Genomic DNA, 6,217 nt, shown 5'->3' with positions numbered 1-6,217 from the left:
TTATTGTTGAAGACAATAGACAGCACTCTGGGAGGCCTGATCAACCTCACAGATTCGACCGTGCGTCATTGGCCCTGCTTTTAACAGTCCAAAGCATTCTTATGCTGTTTGTCAGGTTGTCCCCTCAGTCCTAGGAGGGGGTCATTCTCGTGCCTCCTCGACAAGTAGGGAAACTGAGGGGCAGGCAGAGTGAGTGGGGGCTTGCCCAAAGTCTCAAAGCTAGCTGGTGGGACTGGCGTCTCCGTGTATGGCTTCCTCTCCTGCTTTGACCAGCCAGTAGTTCTGTAGATTCGCCTGATCATCTCCACAGACCTTGCTTCCTCCCATCCCTTTCTTCTCCACCCTCTCCCCCACCTTCTTTGTCTCCATTTTCTTTGTCACGGACATTGCTCAGTATATTCCTTCTTCTTAAACAGTCTTAAGACCGCCTTTCCTCTTCCTTCAATTTTACATTTAAGGCAGAATCCCACTGAGTGACAAATGTGTAAGCATTTTATGACACAATTTCAGGCACAATTTTACTAACAGAATAATACACCCATGTCCAAAAGTGCTTTAATATGTGCTGTGCTTCTGTTATTAGAAATCCAGTCTATTGTTGGGACAGTTAACTCTTCCTTGAGGGATTGGAGAAGCTGTTGTAATCGGCTGTCTTTTATACAGCCCATGACAGATGCACGTCCACCATCTATATTTGATCCCATAATCCCAGCCTCCATCACAGCTTACTGGGCCTTTCTTAATATTGCTCATTTAAGTCCTCCAGAAAAGAACAAGAGAAGATGGTTTTATCAACACGTATATGTTCAGGAATTAACTCTGCGGGCTCTAGGTCCTTGTTCCTTCAAGAGACTATACATTGGATTGTCCCCAGAAAGGAAAGGGAAGTCGGTAACGAGCAAATCATCCAATCTTACCCACTGGGATTTTCTTTTCTTTTTTTGCTAGCTTTTAAGTACGCCTGTTCTCACTCTTTCTTATAATTTTAGGTCAATGAACCTTGACCATGGCTTAAAACAACGCAGCAAGTTTTTGATCTTAGAATCCACCACTATATCTGTCAAAACTGATCCCTATGAGTACAACCATTTTGGAGAGAGAGTTGACAATATCTATCAAAAGTCTTTCTGCATATGCCCTTTGACATAGTACTTCTGTTGATGGTCATTTACACCGGGAGCTATGGTGATTTTGTGAAAATTAGAAAAAGGAACCCCTTCCTTAAGACATTTATGCTATCTGCCAGATATTTACTATTATTTGCAATAGCAAAATATTGTTGCAAATGTCCACCAGCAGGGGATAGGTTAAATAAATAAATTAGAGTACCTTTATACAATGGAATACTAGGGAGCATTATAAAAAGAACAGAGTAAACGTATGTATGCTGATACAAAGAAATGTTTGAGGTATACTATTAGGTGAAAAAAGTAAGGTACAGAAGAGAATATATTACAATTCAGTGTATGTAAATTTTAATATGAAATATATGCTGACAAAGCCAATTTTTTTTCCCTCAATAGACACTCAAGAAAACATTAACAGGAGACTTCTAGGAGGAGAGTAATAGGCGAGAAAGAAAGCTTTTAGTTCAACTGTATACTTTTCTGCATTCTTTGAATTTTATTACCAAAAGTGTTTATTACTTTCAATTTAAAAAATCAACAGGGAGAGGTGGCTGGATGGCTCAGTCAGTTAAGTTGGACTCTTGATTTCAGCTCAGGTCAGATGTCACCAGTTCGTGAGAGTGAGCCTTGCCTTGGGCTCCACGCTGACAGCACAGGAGCAGGCTTGAGATTCAATCTCTCCTTCTTCCTCTGCTCCTCTCCCCCCCAACTCCCCCCTCAAAATAAATAAACGTTAGAAAAAAAAATCAACAAGGAGGGGTGCGTGGGTGGCTCAGTCAGTTAAGTGTCAGACTCTTGATTTTGATTCAGGTCATGATCTCACAGTTCATGGGATCACGCCCTGGGTCAGCTCCACCATGGCAGCACAGAGCCTGCTTGGGATTCTCTCTCTCCCTCTCTCTCTGCCCTCACCTGCACATATGTGCATGCTCTCTCTCTCTCAAAATAAATAAATAAACTTAAAAAAAAAAATTCTCTCTCCCTCTCTTCTCTGCCCCTTCCCCCCACACTCTCTTTCTCTCTCTCTCTGTAAAAAAAAAAAAAAAAATCCACATGGATAATCAGAATACAAATGCCTCAGTCTTTTTTTTTCCCTTTGCATTTTTAAGCATGAAAAATCTAAGAAATGTTTTTTAGTTGCTGTGCACATTCCCCAACAGAATACATTAAAAAAATAAACTGCAGTGTTTTGGATTCTGTTGGTTTGTTTGTTTTTTATCACAAAGGGGCTAAGGAGGGGAAGGAGGAAGGCTGGTGGAGAGTCAGGAAAGCAGGGCCCTGTCTGTGCCCCTGCTCTGTAAGGACACGTTCCCTTCTGAGTCCTTGTTTGAAATTTGTTTCTATCAGACAACTAATATGTTCAATCACAGAACAAGAGTCTCATGACTCTCACTGTCTTTCATTGATCCAGGTCTAGCTGAGTGTCAACTCAGTGCTCAGACCTGCCCGTTATTTAAAAACCCAGGGATCTGTTAGAAAGCTACTCATTATGTGTCTCCTTCACCATACGGTCCTAAGTGTGTGTAGAAAAATGAGATTACATGTCTTTCTCTCTTTGGTTTTGATCTCTAGAGGAAAGAGAACTCTAGCTTTCTATTTGTTCCTGAAATTTAAACCTCTGTTAGAATAAAAGTAAAGCTGAATTCATTGTTACAAATTTTATGCCAAGAATTTACTCCCCCAAATGAATATTTATTTAAACTGCATAGGGGTGCCTGGGTGGCTCAGTCGGTTGAGCGTCCGACTTCAGCTCAGGTCATGATCTCAGAGTTCGTGAGTTCGAGCCCCGTGTCGGGCTCTGTGCTGACAGCTCAGAGCCTGGAGCCTGCTTCACATTCTGTGTCTCCCTCTCTCTCTGCCCCTTCCCTGCTCATGCTCTGTCTCTCTCTGTCTCAAAAATAAATAAACATTAAAAAAATTTTTTTTAATTAAAAAAAAATAAACTGCACATACATTATTCAAAAGAAAGAAAGAAAGAAAGAGGATGAAAAGAAAGACTTGTTTATTTGATGAGTGGAAATAAAACTTAGTATAATTAAGTAACACACAATCCCAACTCTTACAATACAGTGACTTTTGTATCTTAAAAAAAAAAAAAGAATTATTTGTAGTTCTTTAAGAAAATTCCTTTCAGGAACGAATGTAGGGGGAGAGCACTCTGAATGTTACAGATTTTGCAGAATAGTTTTCTACTTTGGGGCTTCGTATTTGAATCATGCATTTATTCCAGTGTGAAGGATACCGGACCCTGATTCTGATTACAAGTTGTACATATTTTGATTATAAATTACACATGTTCTGTGCTTCTAGGTATTGGGACATAGATTTTAAATACTGAATTCATTCCATAATCTTCTCTTGCATATTATTGTAAAAAAATACCCTTTTATACCTTGCTGAATCTCTGTTTGCAGACTGATTATTTAGAGCTCCCGTATTTAACGGCTACCTTGTTTGCCTTGGTTGCCCTCACTGTGTCATTAAACAAATATTTATTCGTTCAATAAACATTTATTGAGAGTCTCCTCAGTGCCAGGCACTCAGCCCAACACTAGGGCATAAGGAATATAAAGATAACCATACCGATAAAAATATATGATCCCTACCCTCAGAGAGGTCACAAGTTGGCAGGCCATGGGCTCCTGTACACAGGTGCAGAAGGGCGGCTGAGAGGAAGGGTCTCAGCACATTCTGAGGTCCAGGGTTCCTGGTTTCACCCTCATCCTGGCTTGCCAGCATCATAACCTGGCCACCGGGCTGTCTGACCTTCCCACACGGCCTCGTCTTCTCTTCTGCCACTTTTCTCCCAACTCAGTGACACAGTCAACCTCAACTCAGCTCCTTTCACTTCCCTGAAAATATCTACACTCAATGTCTGTTTCTCATGCCCAGGGCTATGCAACCCTCCCTGTAGCCACCCCATGTAACGACTTCCAGATCTTGATCAAACTTCATACTGGGGCGCCTGGGTGGCTCAGTCAGGTAAACATCTGACTTCGGCTCAGTTTCATGATCTCACGGTTTGTGGGATCAAGCCCCGTGTCAGGCTCTGTGCTGACAGCCTGCTTTGGATTCTGTGTCTCCCTCTCTCTCTCTCTCTGTACCTCCCCTGCTTGTTCCTTCTCTCTCTCTCTTTCTCAAAAATAAATAAAGATTTAAAAAAATCATATCAAAAGTCTGCCCCAGACCTAATAGCCTGATCCATTTCTCCCCATGCACTTGCATTCCTATGATGGCCTTTATCACTAGCCAATTCGTATTCAAATTATTATAGGAACCCACCTCCCCAACCCTGAGTTGTGAGCCTGTGGAAAGCAAGGCCTGCTTCCAGTCTTTGCTGGAACTCACTCCAAACCCATGGCACCCAGCACAGTGCTTTACAAATGGTGGGTGTCCTCATCCCTTCAAGCAGACATAACAAATTACCATAGATGGAGTGGCTTAACAAGAAACATACATTTCTCACAATTCTGGAGGCTGGAAGTCCAAGCTCAAGGTGCAAGCAGATGCAGTGTCTGGTGAGGGCCTGCTTCCTGGTTTGCAGACCCCGTCTTCTTGCCATGTGCTCGCATGGCTGAGGGCAGGGAGAGAGCATGATCTCTCCTGTCTCTGCTTGTAAAGGCACTGATCCTATTCCTGAGGGCTCTCATGACCTCATCACCTCCCAAAGGCATTTGGGCATAGGGTCTCAACATATGAATTCTGAGGGGACACAAACAGTCCACAGAGTGGGCTTTTAGCAAATGACTCCCCCATTTATCTGAATCTTTACAATCTTCAGCACATTTTCAGTGTTTCTTTCACTTTAACAAAAGCAAACATTGGTTTGAGGCATTCACAACACTCAAATGTAACTCTACAGAAGCAAAATAGGAATGAAGTGAGTTAACTTGCTAAAAAAGGCAAATTTTTTTGTATTTATTTTTTGTATTTCCCAGAAGCTAATTAAATGCAATAGTAGCTTAGGTAAATAGACATTTCATTTAGCACTGGTTTCATTTGTGTGTAGGGAGGTTGCGGGGGTGCGGGTGGGGACTAAAGTGTTACGACAATAGGCTTTCCCTTCACCGTATAAGATGGTTACCGGGCAAAAATCTACACAGCCACTTCTCGGGCAACAGCACTTCTGAATGGCTTCTAATAGCGGATGACACTGGGGACCCTGTTCAAGTTGGGCAACTCCTGATGTTGGCAGGATCTTCTCTTTATCAAGGATGATAGTGTGGATGGATGTGTAATAAGCAGTGTTCCCTGTGTATTACTAAGGCACATCACTTCATCATGGTAGGAAGCCACAACCTCTCCTCACACACACACGATGGCTGTCTGAGCATACAGTTAGAATACCTCCCGAGATGGTGTCCTGGAGGAGTTAGTGGCCTGGGACCCTTAGTATCATTTTACTTACGGCATTTGCTTTATACAAGGCCATGAAGGAGATGATCTAGCAAAACTATCCCAGTATCAACCCCACCCTGAGCTTTTGTGAAATCCATCCTGGGATTGATTTAATGGCCAAAGCTTGGATCTGCCTGATCTTTGGAACCAGGAAGCAGCCTTTGCTTCTTCTTGCTGTTGCCTTGCAAGGACCTGTTGTATCAGACGTTTGTCTTCATGGTGTGACTTGACAAAGCAGCTTAGAGTTATAGCAGCTTTGATAAAATATCTCAAATAAGCAAATTCAAAATACTGAGTGGGAAAACCCTTATTTCTCTTGGGAGATCTTAGCAAAAGCCTTTGGTGATGTGCTTCTCCTACCTCCTCCCTGCACGTCCAGGCATCACCCTCCTCCACCTAAAACGTGTAAAAATCAGAATGAGCACCACATGCTTAAATGTGGAACAGAGCAAGGTTTTCTAGTCCATGGCGACTTTGCTACTGTAATCGAAATAGTCACGATTGGGGTGCCTGGGTGGCTCGGTCGGTTGAGCATCCGACTTCAGCTTAGGTCATGATCTCACCTTTGAGTTCGAGCCCCACGTCAGGCTCTGTGCTGACAGCTCAGAGCCTGGACCCTGCTTCAGATTCTGTGTCTCCCCCTCTCTCTGCCCCTCCCCTGCTCATGCTCTATCTCCCTCTGCCTCAAAAAT

This window comes from Herpailurus yagouaroundi, unplaced genomic scaffold (assembly GCF_014898765.1).
Source record: "Herpailurus yagouaroundi ecotype Mexico unplaced genomic scaffold, PumYag 142, whole genome shotgun sequence".
NCBI lineage: Eukaryota > Metazoa > Chordata > Mammalia > Carnivora > Felidae > Herpailurus > Herpailurus yagouaroundi.
Note: the sequence above shows the minus strand (reverse complement) of the source record.